We start from the raw sequence: 17,514 nt of genomic DNA on the forward strand, positions 1-17,514 counted from the left end.
AAGCATATTATAATGCATTGCTGATTTTTCAGGAGGTGATGAAATTTTTTAAGCTCCCTTCCCCGTAAAGCAGTTGCTGATTTATAAAAAAAAAAAAGGGGGGGGGGGTAAAATGCCTTATGGGGACACCTGAGTTGGAGTTGTTTAACAAAAAGCAAAAGCTGAAGGGAGATCACCATGAAAGCAAATGCTGATCAAAGGCAGCAGCCAAAAGATAAACTGAAGCATTCCTGTAGAGTTTAAAAACATGCATCTAAACAGCTCCTGGGTAAGAGAATAGATTACGATGGAAATTTAAATATTCAGAGCAAAAAAGAACGGAAAGCTCCATGTCAAAACTGGTGGGAGACAGGGAAATTCACAGCCTTACATGTGTTCATATAGGAAAAGAACAAAGATTTAAACACTTAATTTCAGAAACTAAGCAAAAGAACCAAAGAATAAACCCAAAGAAAGTAGAAGAAAGATGATACCAAAGACAGGGGCCGAGACTAATAAAATAGAAAAGATACAATACAAAAGATCAACCAGTAGACTCCCTGGTGAACAAATCCAAAAAAAAAAAAAAAAAGGTGAAAAGACACATAAAATGTGTCATAAATGAAGATGACAGCATTTCAAAAGGCAGTAAGAGAGCAAGATAGGTAACTTTACCAGATAAAATTTAAAATTTAGATGAAATAAGTCCTTGGAAAATCGTGACTCATCAAAATGGATTGAAGAAGAAATAGAACTCCAAATAAACCTGTAGGCACTAAATAAATTGAATCATAGATCAAATTGTCTTTCATCACAGTTTTTCCAGGCACTCGGAAAGAAACATTACCATTTTAGCCAGTCTGTTCCAGAGAAGGCAGAGGGGGGGCACCTGACCTCACACCCCTGGACTTGGCTCCTCATTCATATTAACAAATTAAAGAAGAAAGTACACACTTCAGGAATCTCAGAAAAATCACATTACAAAATTCAGCACCTGTCCTTGAACTACAATAAAAACATTAGCAATAGAAAAGGAGTTTTCTCATCTTAATAAACAGTGCTGATACCAACAAAAACAAATAAGACCAAAAAAAAAAAAAAAAAAAAAAAAGTGGACCAAGGCTCATTTTTACTGCTGAAACATTAAAATTTTTTTAAAAATCAGAAACAGGAATGCCCACTTTTCGGGCTTCTGTTTCTCCACTGCACCTGTGGCCCTGGCCATCAAAGCCCCTCAAGAGAAATCTGTTAACATTATGAGGATTGAAAGAAGCCAACTCATGATCTGCAGATCACATGACAGCTAAGGGGGAAAAGCCTAAGAAGTTCTGTGACTGGTTGTTAGAAATAATGGAAGTATAGAAAGGTGAGCTCTAAGTATCCAAAGCCAGGTTCCACGTGGACAAAAAGAAATAAAATCAGATTAATTTTGGGAAAAAAAAAAAAAACAGCAGCAAGAAAATCCAAAAGGAACTGTAAATATGTGCAAAAGGTTTCTCTAACAGCCATGCCCAGCACCAGTTTATGATCCTGTGAGTCCTGGATGCTGAGCTGACGGCTCCACTTTCTCTCTCTGCCCCTGCCAGGAGACCTCCCTCCTGGGTTGGCTCAAGAGCAGAAGAGACTAAGTTCTTTTTGTTCGTTTTCCCCAAAACTCCACATCCCTTGAGACCTCTGAGTTCACATCTCTAGAGAGAGAGAGGCAGCCTTTGGTCTGAGCCACCCCAGAGCCCCTCCTAGTGACACATCCCCAGGGATAATGTGTGCTCTCTCCTGACTGCCCGGGAGCATCCAGTCAAAACTTGTCCCCACCAGGAACTGCTGTTCTGTTAGTAGACGGGAATATCAGGATACCAGACTATAAAGTAGCGAGCACACATCTGGAGAGCAGGATGGCATTTGTCACCAGATCAATTACATTTCAGAATCAGGTATCGACAGGGCCAGCATTAGAAACTAATTTTTCTACTCAGTTGTCTTCAACCCAGGGCATTTTATCCAGCCCCCCCAACACACACACAGACACATACATACCTCCAGGGGACATTTGGTGATGTCTGTGAAGATTACTGGGGTCACATGTTGGGATGTGGGGGTTAAGGTGCTACTGGCATCCTTTGGGGTAGGCTAGAGATGCTGCTAAAAATTCTACACTACATGGGACCTCCCACCCTCACCACCTCCCCCAAAATGAATTATCTAACTCAAAATATCAGTAGTGCCAAGGCTGAGAAACCCTGCTCTAAAACAACAACTCACCCAACAAAACCATCGTCACAGTAACAGCAGTTGCCGGGCGTTGAGCCCATCTTATTGAGCATTTATTTACCACAGTGCTGATTTGCATACACATTCCCATAGCTACACAGCTACTCCTACAATTAAAAAAAAAAAAAACCTGTTCTTACACCTATTTTACATACAAGGAAACGGAGTCTTAGAGAGGTTTAAAAAATTGTGTAAGGTCACCTGGTGACTAAGGGGTATAAAGCTGGAATCCAAATTGATCTGACTCACACCAGGGCCAGAACTTTAACCCAAGCTAAACTGCCTCCCAGGTTAGGGACAAAGCCCTCATTTGGTAAAAGAGACAACTGGATGGGGTTTTTTCCTCCAATTTTTTATTTGTTCTTGTTAGTTACACATGACAGAATATCATACATACAGGGAGTACAACTTCACATTCTGTGGTTATACACGATATGGAGTTACACTGGTCCTGTATTTATATATGAACATAGGAAAGTTACGTCCGATTCATTCTACTGTCTTTCCCATTCCCATCCCCTCTCTCTTCCCTTTGTTCCCCTTTGTCTAATGCAATGAACTTCTATTCTTTCCTCCCACCCCACCCTCTATTGTGAGTTAGCATTCTAATATCAAAGAGAACATTCTACCTTTGCTTTGGGGGGACTGGCTTATTTCAGTTAGCACGATAGTCTCTAATTCCATCCATTTATGGGCAAATAGCATAATTTAATTCTTCTTTGTGGCTGAGTAATATTCTAATGTGTATCTACACCACATTTTCTTCATCCATTTGTCTGTTGAAGGGTACCTAGGCTGATTCCATAATTCAGCTATTGTGAATTGAGCTGCTATATATAAACATTGATGTGGCTGTGTCACTATAGTATGCTGATTTTAAGTACTTTGGGTATATGGATGGCTTCTTAATGAAAGTTGTTTTTTTCTTTCCATCCTTATCAAGTGCTGTCATGTCTTGAGACAGACTTAACCCCAAACTGCTTTTACACTACCAGAGAACCGTTAAGCTAAAGACTTGTGTATCTTTTATTTATTTTTCTTATTTATTTATTTTGAGAAACCGTAAAGCCACACAGCTGGTTAAGGTATGTGTCAATCAGTTTTCATTACCCTAACAAAATGCCTGAGGTAATTAACTTAAAAAGAGGAAAGTTCTGTCTTGGCTGTTGGTCTCAGTTCATGGCTGGTCCTATTGCTTTCAGGCGTGTGGTGAGGAGCAGGTCATGGCAGGGAATGTGTGGTGGAGCACAGCTGCTGGCCTCATGTTCAGGAAGCAAATGTGAGACAAGAAGGGGCCGGAGCCTCGTAATCATCTTTGGGGACACACCCCCAGTGACCTAAGTCTTCCCACTAGCCTCCACCTCTCAAAGCTCCCGCCACCTCTTGATAGCACCAAGCAGAGGTCCAAGCTTTTAGCACATGGGCCTTTGGGGGTGCATTTCACATCCAAACTGAGAGAAGTTTCCCAGGTAGAACCCAGAAAAGCCCCACCACCACCATGCTGCCCGCCGTCCTCCCCCTCCTCCTCCTCCCTGCTTCTTTTCTCTTTTCCTCCTTCTTCCTCCCCCTCCTCCTTCTCCTCCTCCCCCTCCTCCTCCCCCTCCCTCTCCTCCTCCCCCTCCCTCTCCCTCTCCTCCTCCCCCTCCCTCTCCCTCTCCTCCTCCCCCTCCCTCTCCCTCTCCTCCCCCCTCTCCTCCTCCCCTTCCTCCTCCTTCTCCTCCTCCCCCTTCCTCTCCTCCTCTCCCTCCCTCTCCCCCTCCCTCCCCCTCCCTCCCCCCCTCATCTTTATCGCACTTGACCCTGCATCCCAGAGAAATCCTCTGAAGCCACACCTTCTCCCTTCCACACATGGTTGGTGTTGCCTGTAAGCAGAGCCTGAGACGTGGATTTGGAGGCAGGTGGTTTATTCAGAGTTGATCTCAGGAAACAGGTGTGGTGCAAACTCAAGGAGGAAGAAAGGCCACCAGGAAGGTGTGTCCAGTTTGAGGTCACCTCTGTGGACAGCAGGGCTCCCGTCCCCATTGCTTTCCATCCACACGTTTCCAGGCTGCACTGGCCCTTGGGCTGAGTGTAGCGGACTTGGGGCAGGGAGCAGAAAGATGCAGGTGACCACCACTGGGAAGGGAGCTTGTGTCTTGCTCAGTGCAACTGCCCACCCCAGCTCCTGCTGCATTCAGAGTGAGGCCTAAGGGCGGAGAACCCCCACAGTTCCACCAAGCAGTGACTAGAGCAGATGCATGCTGGGTAAGCAACCCAGTGTGAATCTTCTACTTAGGATGTGCGGAGCAAGATGTGCTGGGGTGGCGTCGGGCTGCCCTGATGTGTCATCAGGTCACCGGCAAGGATGGTGTGCAGACAGACTTCATTCTTGACTCTCTAGTTCTCCACTTTTTTCTTCCAAAAGTAATGTTTTTTTTCCATATAAGTTCTGGATAGGGGCTGGGGATTGAGCTCAGAGGCAGAATGCTCACCTAGCCTGTGTGAGACCCTGTGGCCAATCCTGGGCAGTGGGAAAAAACAAAAAAAGGTTCTGGACAAATCCAATCATCATGAGGTAATCATTAACCCTGCAGGTTGACGAGGCGAATGAGAAAGCGCTAACTGGTCTGAGACTGGGGGGACATGCATTTCACGTGTAGGCGCCAGGGTTACTAACCCATCATGCTTTTAAGGTACCAGCCGTGTTTGGAGATGTAGCAGCAGGCTGCTTATGCCCTGAGATGGCCTAGAGAGAAAGGTGTTGCGTGTAACACCCTTTATTTGACACCTGTTCTACGTGTAAGTGTGACATGAGGCAGAGGAAGGCTGCTTGACTGAGCCCTTTGTTTTCTAAAAAAATAAATAAGCAAAAGTACAAGCCAACAGTTCTTGAGCACTCACCAGGCATTAAGCTACTTAAGGCCACCTTGAAAGAATATTAAAGTATGTGAGAAGACCGAGCTGTGTTTCTTTTTAGGCCAGACAGAGGAGACAGATGGGAAGGCCACAGGAGGGTCTTCTGGGTGGCTGCCAAGGCTTCATTTCCTGTCTCCAGGTGGTATCTGCACGTGTGCTCTTTCACATAAGCCATACATTCCTGTGTTTTTGTAAGAGCACAATGTTTTATAATATAAGGAATGTTAAAAGTTGATTAAGAACTTCTGAGGAGGGAATAATATAGGCTAAACTTCCCGAATCTGAGGTCCGATGTGTTCCAAAATTCAGAACTTTGTGAGTGCTGACAAGACACTACCTCTAGAAAGTTCCACACCTGACCTCAGGTGAGGAGCCCTGGTCAAAATACAGGTGCACTGAAGATGTGGTATGAAACGACCTTCAGTCTATATAATTTGTACCTAAAGCATGAATGAATTTTGTGTGTTGATGAGTCCCAACTCCCTGACATCTCATTGTGTGTGTGCAGATGTTCCAAAATCCAAAAACTTCCCAAATCTGAAACACTTCTGTCCCCAAGCATTTCAGATAAAGAGTACCCAGTCTGTCATAGAAACTTTTAAGCCACCTGTTTGCATTATCTCACTTCATCACCTTGTGAAGTAGATGAACACATTATTATCCCTGTTGTCAGGTGAAGAAATTGATACACACGCAGATCAAATTCCTAGATCATACTGCCGGTAGGTGGTAAGTGTTTCTGTGTAAGCATAGTATTACTTTTAAAGTGTCAGAACTGGTCCATGGATTTATTCAAAACCTGAGTGAGGTCTGCACTGGCTCAGACACTCACAGACTGACTTAGACCCACAGAGCCTTGAAGCCCAGACACTGCCAGAGGCAGAGTGCATTCTGGGAAGAAGATGGCCCACCATGTTGTTTCAGAGCCGCTGACATATTACTGTAGAAACCTGCCCCTTACCCCACTCTCTTGGTTTTCCCTTTAAATGAAAAGTCACTGGTTATTTGTAGAAGCAAAGGTAAGTGACCCCTTGCAGACTGAACCCAGGCAGGATGCCATGTTTAAAGGGTTTGGGGTTTGGCTTCAATTGGTATCTTTCCATCCTGTGTTAGGTTTGGTTGTTGGTTTTGAACCCTGTGCTCTTCTTCAGGACTTACATCAGGTGTCTGTTCAGAATCTCAGAAAAGTACTAATAAAGGGCATGAAATATTAAATTAAAAATACATTCTCAGCTCTTCAAAGGCTAACATTCGAATCTTAGTCACCATCTGACATGCTTGAGTCAATCAGGCAGCTTTTTATTTGACACCTGTTCTGCGACTAGTTAATACATGTAAGTCTCACAAAAAGGTGGACTTTGGTCAGCAAGATAGGATGTATGCAAATATGTGTGTATTTTAAATCCCACTGAGCTTGCCTTTTAAATGAGTCTAACGTGACTGGCAGTAACTCACCTTGTGATTTCGGCCCACACAGATCACATCCTCTTCTTATCTCTATTATGTTCACTAGCAATGGTAGCACTGTGTCTGTCCCCCTGACAACTATACCCTCCTTTCTTAGCCACCTCTTTTTGTTTGGTTTTTATTCACCCCTATCCTGCCTACCACAGAGTTCTGCACAAGGCAAGCTCTCACCAGATATTTCAAATAAATTAATGCCAACCGTTGCTTCTCCACCCAACTCTGGATGTCTATGATGAGAAGGATGATCTCACAAATTCCTGGAGAATGCAGAATGTCATCGGCTGCTCCTCCTTCAGCCAATACATAGTTCTCGGTGCTGGTTCTGGAAGCTAGATGAAGTTTTAAACTTCAGCCTTCAGTGGGTTTCTACCAGTGAATTAAAACTTCAGAGAAATCTCTGAAATGTTTTGGAACTGGAAAAGTGTACATGTGTGCTAGGTTCTCTGCCTCCTCCATTTTTACTCCCCAGGGAGGCCTTGGTGTCGCGGATGTGAGTTAAGAATGACACTTGCTCCCAGGTTGTGCTTGGACACCGTGGCGTCCCTTATAACCTCCAGAGAGTCCAGAACTGTCTTGGCTCAGGGAATCAAGAAAGGAAGAGGTCCCTTGCCCTGAAGATTAACCAGGTCCCAGGTGGCTGATTAAATCCTTTCTCAGAAACTCCACGAGTTCATTGCTCTGATGCTCAGCCAGCCAGGATGGCATGGCGTGAAGGAAAGGGTCCCCTTGTGGCAGAGCTCTGGCCTCACACAACTGGGGCTATTCCTGCAATACCGAGCCTCAGTTGCTTCACCTGCAAAGTGGGAACTATTATACTTACAGTCGTAGGTGATGGCGAGGGTGTCCACGCATGAAAAGCACCTCACTCATGACCAGCCCTGAACAGATACTTCTCCCCTAATCGGAAGATATTTCAGGAACCCCCTCCCTCCCTGGCTACCTGGTTTTCAGGCTTTCTCTTTGTCTCCTCTAACTTATAAGGAAAAGAGTCAGGTTTTTTTCTCCCAAATATTTTATTGAATCATTATAAGTTGTACTTAGGTAGGATTTGTCTCTATATTTATACAGGCATTTGATATAACAATATAATTTGGCTGATATCACTCCCCTGCACATTCCCCCTCCTTCCTTTCATCCCACCCCCTCATCCCTTTCCTCTATTCTACTGATCTCCCTTTGATTTTCATGAGATCTTTGCCCCCCCTTCCTTTTTTAAATTTATTTTTATTTTTTTAATATTTATTTTTTTAGTTGTAGTTGCATGCAACACCTTTAATTTTATTCATTTATTTTTATGTGGTGCTGAGGATCGAACCCAGGGTCTTGCACGTGCAAGGCGAGCGCTCTACCGCTGAGCTAGGACCCCAGTCCCCCCCCACTTTCCTTTTTCCTCTCTGTCTTCCACATATGAGAAAACATGTAACTTTTTAAAAAAACATCTTTTTCTCCCCAAGCATATTTTTAATATGGCAAACATGATAAATTAGATCTTGTGGAAAGTAAGAAAATCTTAGCTTTCCGTGAAATACCCAGAGACTGGTATCGTGTAATGCATTTATGAAAATCTATTGAAATTAATTGAATCTCCTAACATTTGTTGGGAAACACCGTTGGACTTTAGAACTGACTTGAGATTCTTCTCTTACAAAGTACACCACTTATATGATGAATTGGTCCCTTGTCATCACACGGGGAGGTGACCACACAGTGCTACACATATTGTCCCTGCTAATGCATGCTGTGGTTCCAATGTGGTCTGTCCCCCAGAGGTTCATGTGCTGGAAGGTTGATCCTCAGTGTTCTGGTGTTATGATGGTGCAAGCTTTAAATGGTTAGGTCAGTGGGAGAACCGCCCTCAGAAGGGATTGAGTTCCCAAGAGAGTGAGCTGTGCGGAGGGAGCTGACTCCTGACTCTCTGTCTTGCCACGTGACCTCCCTCATGCCTGCTCCCACCATGGGGATGCCATTCATCAGGGCTGAGCAGATGTCAGCGCCATCTTGAATTTCCCTCTTGGTCACCTTGCTTGTTAATGAAGACCCAAGAAGAAAGCAGTCTTAAATTGCTTTTCCCTATGCCAAAAACATGAAAATGCTTTTATAAACAGACTTTTTATATACTGTCTTTTTAAAGAAGCCAAGAGTACTTGGATTTATATTTAGCAATTGATAGTTCAGTGTTTGAACTGACTTAGAAATGACTCCGATGTTTATTTCCCACATAACTTTCAGACTTCAAATTACATGAACAGTGCACCTATAAACAGTTGTCCCACATATAGCTTCCTTATTTATTTATTTTTAACACTTCTTCCTAGACTACCCACGAGAACTGAGATATTAGCGTCATCATCATTTCAAGCTATTTATCAAAGAAAAACCCTTAACTTGCTGCACTTGAGCATAGACCTTGCATAATTTTAGTCTTGAGACAAAACATTGAGTAATATAAATTCACCAGTTTTTAAGAAGATAGTTGAATCCAAATCATGTCGCTGAGAAAATGGAACAAGTGAAGGTCACCTTGAAGATTTTCATTTGCAGTCTTCCAAAGGCTGCGACCAGAGCTTTCAGGCAAGGTGACTTACGTAGCAGCGTGGTCAGACAGAGCGAAAACCTTTACCACATAAAACCTTTACCTTCCTTCCTTCCTCCTCCTCCCCCTTCCTCTCCTCCTCAAATGAGTTTAGGAGATAACTCTTAGATGTTTGCATTCCGGCCAGGACTGGCTGAAATAACAAACCTCCAAGGGACCTTGAATAACAAAATTATCTTAACATAAGCAAAAGGCCAAGTGATTTAAAGTAGAGAGATAGGAACAGAGGGAGAGGCCCTTGCATGTTAACTCCGTAAGAACTATCTTAAAGGTCTTTACGAGAAAAATTTCAAGTTTACCGTGCCAAAATATTTTCAACAAAATATCAAATTAGGCGTGCAGAACCATGAGTGAACTCATTAGGACAAAAAAGAAAAATCTCTAAATAAAATACGGAATAGAGCAGGGGATGTGGCTCAGTGGTGGAGCGCCCCTGACTTCAATCCCTGGTACCCCATCCCAACCCCCCCAAAAAAGTACAGGGGGAAACTACCTAAAAGAGTGAAGAATCTGCAAGAATCCGCGCCAAAGCTGTCTAGGAATTCCAGGATACGTCTTGTCATCACTGGAGAAGAGTCAGAAGCCTGCTGTTGATGGAGGAGAGGAGCTCTCCTCGGGAGAGATTGCCTGTTCCCCACCCCAAGTTCCTAAGGCCTGGGAAGCAATGTCTAGTCAAAATGCAAATCCCCTGATTGATTACTCAAGTAAGGATTTCAAATTTGGTCTGTGGTTAGAGAATTTCAAAGCGTTGAAACCACGAAATGACACATCTGGGTGTCCTGGAATAAAAACAGCACACACTTCCCCTGGAGTTCCTTGACCTTCCTGCACATCTGCAGGATGGACTGTCTTCCCGTCTCCCAAACCTTAAATTGCCAGCAGCCCAGATGGATTTCTCTGAATCTCCCAGATCTCCCCTGGCTTTCTGTAGCCAGGCATCCCTGACCAGCCTCCCCTTCAGGACGGAGGTTTCTTTCCATCTCCTGACCTCTGCCCTGTGGCATCCTGGACGGAGGTTGCTTTCAACCTCTCAGCCCTGGCAGCAGAGGTGTGACCTCCTCCCACTGTGTTAGCTGCTCTAGGAGCGGACTCCAGGCCCTGCACTTGCCCAGGACAGCAGCAGTGCAGGGCCCGTGAGTCAGACCCCAAGATGGGGCTTTATCTGCCCCACGGTAAGGGGTCACTTCCCCTGATCTGCTCAGGACCCACTCTGGCAACGTGGAGAGCCCTCCTGGGACTGGCTGCCGCCGCTCACCACTCCTGTGGGGAGTGAGTAGCACAAGCTCAGGAATTTCCGAGGGCAGAGTTCCATCTGAGTCATTTGTTTTGTAACTGAATTTTGTCATGAATTCGCCTCTTGGTGAGCACAAAGCCAATAAATGCAACCAAGAGGAAAGGAGTGGAGAGAGGCTTGTTCTTTGCAGCAAATTAGGCCAGCGCTGGGCCAACGGACACACAGGCTGTCCCCAGACGAAGCAAGCCAGGAGTTTTTACTGGGGAAACTCCTGCCTATTCATGTGGGAGAAGACGGATCACATGGAGAACAGGCTCAGCTCGAGGCCACGTATCACATGTCCAAAACCAAAAATGACAGATGAGAGAGTCTCTGGGAGAAGAATTCACTGCTGTAATGAGCTACGTTTACTCTTAGTCACCAAAAAGAATGAGTCAGAGTGTCAGGCTATTCGGGCTGGCTCCTTGTCATTTTCTCTGAAGGCATTATCTAAAACAAACGAACAAACAAACAACACATTGAGGGCATACTGTGAGTCACTGAACAGGGCAGGAGCTTGCCCCTGAAAGCATCTGCTGTGACTGTCACCTCTGCCAGGACCTCAGGTGATAAAGAGCAAGCCTCACTCCCTAAAGAACCTAGTCTGGGTTTGTCGGGCAGGTGAACAGCCGGGAGCCAGGGCTTGGGAGATCTGGAGAGGGAGGTTTTCTAGCTCAGGATGGGTGTTTTCCAGGCCACAGAAGCAATACCAGCAAAGAAGCCCAGGGCACCAGAGGAAGCAGCTAGAATGTCCCAGTGATCAGGGGCGGAGGTTCCTGGAGGAGGTCTGGCACGGGGCACAGACTGCAGAGCCAGATTGCCCGGGTTCTGTCACTGAAGAGCTTGGTGACCTTGGGAAACTTGCTTCACCACTTCCTGCTTCCTTTTCCTCACCTGCCCCAGGGGAACAGGAGCCCCGGGATGGAACAAAACGCTCAGAAATCCATAGTATGGGGTTTTGCAAAAGGAGATATTTTGTTGCATAGACAACTGGCTAAAATGGAGCCCCGCTTCGCCCCCTGGTCAGTTGGTAGTGCCATTGTTTCTAGGAAGGGGAAGGGGGAGGGGGAAATTTCCTGTTGGTTGGATGGCTGGGGGACGCACAGATGCCAGTGGTCACCTTGGTTCTTCACAGGTGGCGTGTTTCTTATGGGGGGCCGTCGTCATGTAATGCTGGGGCCACTGATAGGACAAGCTGGCTTTTGTTGCAAGTGTCCATCCTTAAAAAGCTGGTTCCTGACCCTCCTGGAGTGGATTCTGGAAGCTTTTCCTGAGAAACCGCTCAAGCACTTTGTTGTTTAAGGAGTGTGTCCAGACCTTAGCTGGTGTCAGAACCTCCTTCCCAGGTTCCCTGTGTAGTAGACTCACTATTCCCGTACAGCACATGTCTGACTCTATTAGGATCATCTGTGTCTCAGTTCATTTTCAGTTGCTGTAACAAAATACCTGATACTCAATAATTTATAAAGAATAGAGGTTTAGTGTTGCAGCACTTTCAGAATTTGTCCAGCAAGCTTTCTGAGCTTTTGTCAGAAGCACTCCCTACCCTGCCCCCAAAGAAAAATAGGGGTTTATTTAGCTTTTGGCTTAGAGGCTGGGAAGTCTGAGAACGTGGTATCCACATCTGCTGGGCATCTGGGGAGGGCCTTTAAGCCGTGTCCTAACATAGCAGAAAGCATCACATGGTGAGACCGACCGAGCTCCTAGCCCAGGCCTCTCTGCCTTTTCCAGTGAAGCCAATAATACCATCACGGGGCCTCACCCTAACCACCTCCCAAAGGGCCCCCACCTCACACCATCGACATATGAAATTGGGGATACATTTCCAACATGTGAGCTTCTGGAGGATGAACGCGGCTTCTTAAAAACAGCTGAGTTAGCAGGGTGCATTTGGGTGGGGACGGTGAGAATGGCCACATGGAGATAGCAGAGGCCCCCTCAGTCCCTTCGGGGTCTCCTCTGGGCCGCAGCAGTCTGTGCTAAGGGCTGGATGTGAAATGATGGTCATATGAATGAGGGATGGCGGCGTCTGAAGGAGGGGAGCCAAGGGAGAGACTGTCCTGGATTGAGATCAGACATCCGCAGCGTGAGGTTCCGGACCTTCCTGAGCTTTGAGTATCTATGTAGGGACATGCACATGTGAATGCTCGTGTGCACATGCATACATGGTCTTACAAGAACTGCGGGCAGTATTATGGCCTGCTGAATGCCTGTCATGTGTGTAATGGCATTTGCCTGCGTGCGGATTGGGATCCATCTGCCCCTAAGCCCGGCAGCCCCCATGCGTCGTCTAGGGCTCGTCCTCTGTGTCGGGATTCTTGCCAGCAGGGTTTAAGTGGTAAACAAGCCAATGGAAATTAAGATCAGTTAAAGAAAAACAAAACCCTGAAGAGTTTCAGAACTTTGTGTTCTCCAACTAGGTGTCTTGTGTTTTTGAAAGTTATTTTTAATTAGGGTTGCATAACCCGCTTCTGATTAAGCCTCCAGATACTCCTGGAGTTTATGTCTGTAATTAGATGAAGTTGAACTCTCCCAGAGGAGAGGGTGTGTGAGCTTCCTGCACCTCTCGTCTCAGGAGACTTCATGACCACCACCAGAAGTAAAGCTTCCAAAACATGTGTGAACATCAGCACCGGTGTCAGTGGGTGAAGACGGCACTTGTAGGTTAGGACATGGTGATCGTGACAATCGATTGATGATATTGTCTAACTCCAGTAGGGAACCTCTCTGGAGAGACACTCTAACTTCCTTATCAGGCATGAGAATTGTGATGACAGTTGTTGAAAATGTATTAGTAGTTGAGGTTCATTGCACTAATCTTTCTACTTTAAAATACTTTTAAAATTTTGTGTTTTTTTTTTTTAACTTTTAAGGAGAATTAATTTGAAAATTGAAGGATGCTTCTAGGAACCACTGCCCAGAGAGTATGTGGTGTGATTTGAGGGTCACTGGAAGGACCATGCAATCTAGGCTGCTGTTGCCAGCATTAGGTTGACAGTTAATATCATCGTCCTTGGTCCTTTTAAAAAGGAGCACAAACTCACTACCTGTGAGTTTGCATAGTGCCTGCACATCTTCATCAGGTACGTTGGTGGTCCGGGTTTCTTTTAATTTGTTAATAAGCAAGCTTCTTAGAAACCAGGAGGAAGTATCTCTAAAATGTCTCGGAAGATGAACTTGTAGTTATCACTTTAAAAAAAGATCAAGAAAAGAGAAAACCTCCTAAGGACCAGAGTTCCTGGAACTCAGGAGAAGGAAAGCATCCCACAATCATGAAAGAATCAGTAGCTGGACTGTATCCAGCTCCTGGCAGTGAGAATGAAGAGCATCTCCCTGTCATTGTCCTCTCTGAGTGGCCTAGGACCAGATTTTGGAACAGGAACATTTTTTTTTTTTCTTTAGGAAATCCAAATCCACATGCTCTCACAATTGGGAGAATAGTTAGCGCTGAATGGGACGGTCACGGGAATCTAAATGAAGAACAAAGAGAGCAAGCTGCTTACCAGCACAGCCTTTCTCTCGCCCAGGTGCAAAGCAGCAAACATTTAAAAGCCTATAATGCACATGGGTCTCTAAAAATGAGAATCTGAAGGCCACTTAAATTTAGATCCTACATCCAGCTCTGTTGAGGGAAAATGAAAGTCAGTACTATCCCCCATGAAATTAGTAGGTATCTCTCAGTTCTTGCAGGCTTGAGGTGAGGGATTTGGGTGGGTGTTTCGTCCCTGGGAAGTCCTGAAATTTTGACAAGAGTGCAAATGTCTGTATCCATTTCTCTAAATAACAGCAAGTTGAAGTCAAGAAAATGGTGATGAATTGTTTTTGTATCATGTTGCTCTAACGCTGGACGCAACTGTCTCTTCCCTTTCTTTACCCGTGTCCCATGTAAGGCTGTAATCACCGCATTCAGACTCTCAGGGTAGTGTGTGGCGTGAGGCAGGGATCGAGGACTCAGTCAGTCCTGAGGGGCGTATGTTAGTCAGTGTTGCGCCATTATAACAGATACCTAGGAGAATCAACTTATGAAGAGAAAAGGTTTGTTTTGGCTCACACTTTTGGAGGTTCCAGTCCATAGTCGAGAGCAAAGCAAAACCACTCACCTCACAAGACAGGCAGCAACGAGGAGAAGAGGAGGGGGCTGGGGTGCCACAATGTTCTTTAAAGGCGTACCCTTAAAGACCTTGTACTAGGCCCCACGCTTCAAAGATTCCCACTTGTGCCACCCTGGAGACCAAGCCTGTAACATGTGGGCCTTTGGGAGACATTCAAGTTCCAAACTATAACAGCACAGTATTTTTAATTACTGGCTTGAGGATGAAGACCCCTGACTCCAAAGTCAGACATCCCAGGTCTTCAAGGGAGGTGGCCTTTTTAACCAGAATGATGGTTGATCTCCCCAAACTCCAGTGATCCAGGAAACGGTGTTCCCCGTGTATGGCAGCTGCGTCAAGGTCCTCACCAAAAGGACTCCACGAGTCTGGAGCTTTTGAGACACAGCAAGCTCATTTGTGGATCAGTGCTCCCAATTCTGTACCCCTCTCCCTCCCTGCAGCCTGTCAGCCAGAAGCATGTCACTGGGGCCACCCACGTCGGTGCTGGCACGGGGCCACATCTCCAGCTGACGTGGAAGAGCTGCAGAGCCCAGCTTCCCATAACCTGGGCTTTCCCAGTAAATGGCGTTCCTCGGGGTTTATGTCACTGAAAGAAGTAATACCATCTGTTTCCATTTGTGTTCTTAAATAGATCAATAAAATAATGAGATAAGTACGTTCCCTAAAATACAAAACCATTCGAGAGCCCTCAGAAGCCTATGAGCAGTGGGCCACGGTGGTCAGGAGGGCCCTGTGACCTGGTCAGTTCATTGTTCACGGACACTCCACTTAGCTGTGGACGGTTTGGCCACTAATAAAGTTCAGAACTGTTTTTGTCACCCAGTGGGTTTGGTTTAATTTTGTTTTGTTTTTTGAGTTGCCTAGGCCAGCCGTGAACCCCAGACTCAAGCATTTCTCCCACCTGAGCCTCTTGAGTAGCTGGGGCTAGAGGTGTGCACCACCTCACCTGGCCCACTTATATTATTAAATATTGTCTCATTTATATCTATAAAGTTTCTTTTTTTCTTTTTGGTGCTGGGGATTGAACCCGGGGCCTCATGTGTGCTAAGTGGGCAGTTACCACCAAGCTACATTCCCAGTTCCTCTATATCGATCACAGACACAGACCTATCATGGTGAGCATAGACTGGGTGGTTAGACAGTAGACCCTTGTTCTTCACAGTTCTGGAAACTGGAAGTCCAAGATCAAGGTGCCTGCTGGGTGGGTGAGGGCACTGCTCCTGGCTTACTGATGGCAGCCTTCTCGCTGCAGATTGTCTTGGCAGGAAGAGAGCTCTCTGGTGTGACTTGTGAATACCTGACATCTCTTATGGTGCGTCTGTATAATCTATCAGATGGGTCCCCCCAGCATGACCTCAACTAACCTATCTACTTCCCATCCCCACATACCATCACACTGGGGTCAGATCTTGAACCTGTGCATTTGGGGAAGACATGTACAATCCATACAAGTCCCACGTTTTCTAATGCAAGCTAAGAAATTAGAAGGCACAAAAGTCCGTCTCTATCCTCTACTGAAACACCAGTGAGATGGTTTTAAAGGGGTGGATGTCCTGTGTAACCAACTAGGACAAAGCACCATAGGAAAGACAGAAGCAGAGAGAAACCCCAGCCAACCTTCAAAGATGGGAAGCGGAGGAACAGACTGAGCAAGTTGAGAACTAACGGCAGACGGTGGTGAAGCCCAGGACAAGACAGGGACTCATGCTGATCCACTGAGGTTGTTTCCCGCTTGCTTGTGGCTCTGTATGCTTCGAGAAGGGATTTTCTTGAAAATTCCCGCATACCTCCTCTTTGCTAATTTGGATTTTGAGATTATAACTTATAAATACAGTGGTCGTACTTCTATTACTTTTTTTATAGTCTTGATTTTCTGTTTTTAAGAACAGTGTCTTTTGGAGGTTTTCTAAATTGCCTGTCAGTCACTTTCTAATGCTTCAGTGGAAGAAGCACCCAAATGTCATGTATCATTGCTTCTCCCAGAACTTCATCTTCTGTCTCCCCCAACAAAGGAAGAAATATATAATTTCTAAAAATCCATGAAAGTTTCTCTCTGTATTAAAGGATTTAAATTAAAAATGTACAATATTTAGTGCCATATTTCTTATGCTTTAAAAAATATGGTGTTGAACATGGTCCAGGTCCAATCCAGGCCCTCTGTGTGAAGATATTTTCCACATGGAAGGTGTCCAGGTGTGCATCTGAACCTGATTATATTTTGGCATTAGTATTAAGAATTTAATAATATCTAAAAATTTTTACTTATTCAAATAAGATTTCCTTTTTGGAACCCAGACCGAATCACAATGCAAGAAGAAGAAATGATTCAAATGATGTGACTGAATGCACTGTGCATGTGAACTAGAATTTACCAATGCTCTGACTCATGGAGATACTTTTTTGCTTTTATTTGTAAGTAACAATAAACATCAGTGTATCTGGAATCTCGTAAGTGTCAAATGTTTCGGAGGAACAGGAAGAAAGAGAAGGGGAAGGAAGGAACTTGGCTGTTTATTTCTTAAAACATGCAAGAAATATAGGCAACACTTATGTACTGTTGTATATCTCCAAAAGCTAAAAAGGATTTTGAAAGTTTTCATTATGAAGAAATGATAGCTATGTGAGGAGATAGATATGTTTAATCTGATTTAAACATTACGCAATGTATACATCTATTGAACGTGACTTGGCATTCCATTAACAAATACAGTTTTGGGTTTTTATGTATCAGAAAATTTTAACAATTTTTTAAATGTGCAAGAAAGAATGAAACCATAGGTGCTCATAATACATTAGTTGCTAATGGAAACATGCTAAGTGCTGGATAAACCTCTGCTAGGTAACAGAATGAGCAACTCATTCACACCAAGAGAGACTGAGTCCTTCCCAGTAAAGAAAGAAATTGCCTTCAACCAGCCTCCTAGCCC

General features: G+C 44.9%; 1 protein-coding gene and 1 non-coding gene across 5 annotated transcripts in view; both read left to right on the forward strand.

Annotated features, from left to right (window-relative positions):
* The window catches only part of Phactr1 (phosphatase and actin regulator 1), a 272,986-nt gene that overhangs the window by 135,076 nt on the left and 120,396 nt on the right, over positions 1-17,514 (forward strand). The gene's annotated exons all lie outside the window — the stretch shown is intronic.
* LOC114102824 (U7 small nuclear RNA) lies at positions 11,955-12,018 on the forward strand. The gene has a single exon (XR_003584582.2). It is a non-coding gene; the product is annotated as a U7 small nuclear RNA (small nuclear RNA).

Source organism: Marmota flaviventris, chromosome 6 (assembly GCF_047511675.1).
Source record: "Marmota flaviventris isolate mMarFla1 chromosome 6, mMarFla1.hap1, whole genome shotgun sequence".
Lineage (NCBI taxonomy): Eukaryota > Metazoa > Chordata > Mammalia > Rodentia > Sciuridae > Marmota > Marmota flaviventris.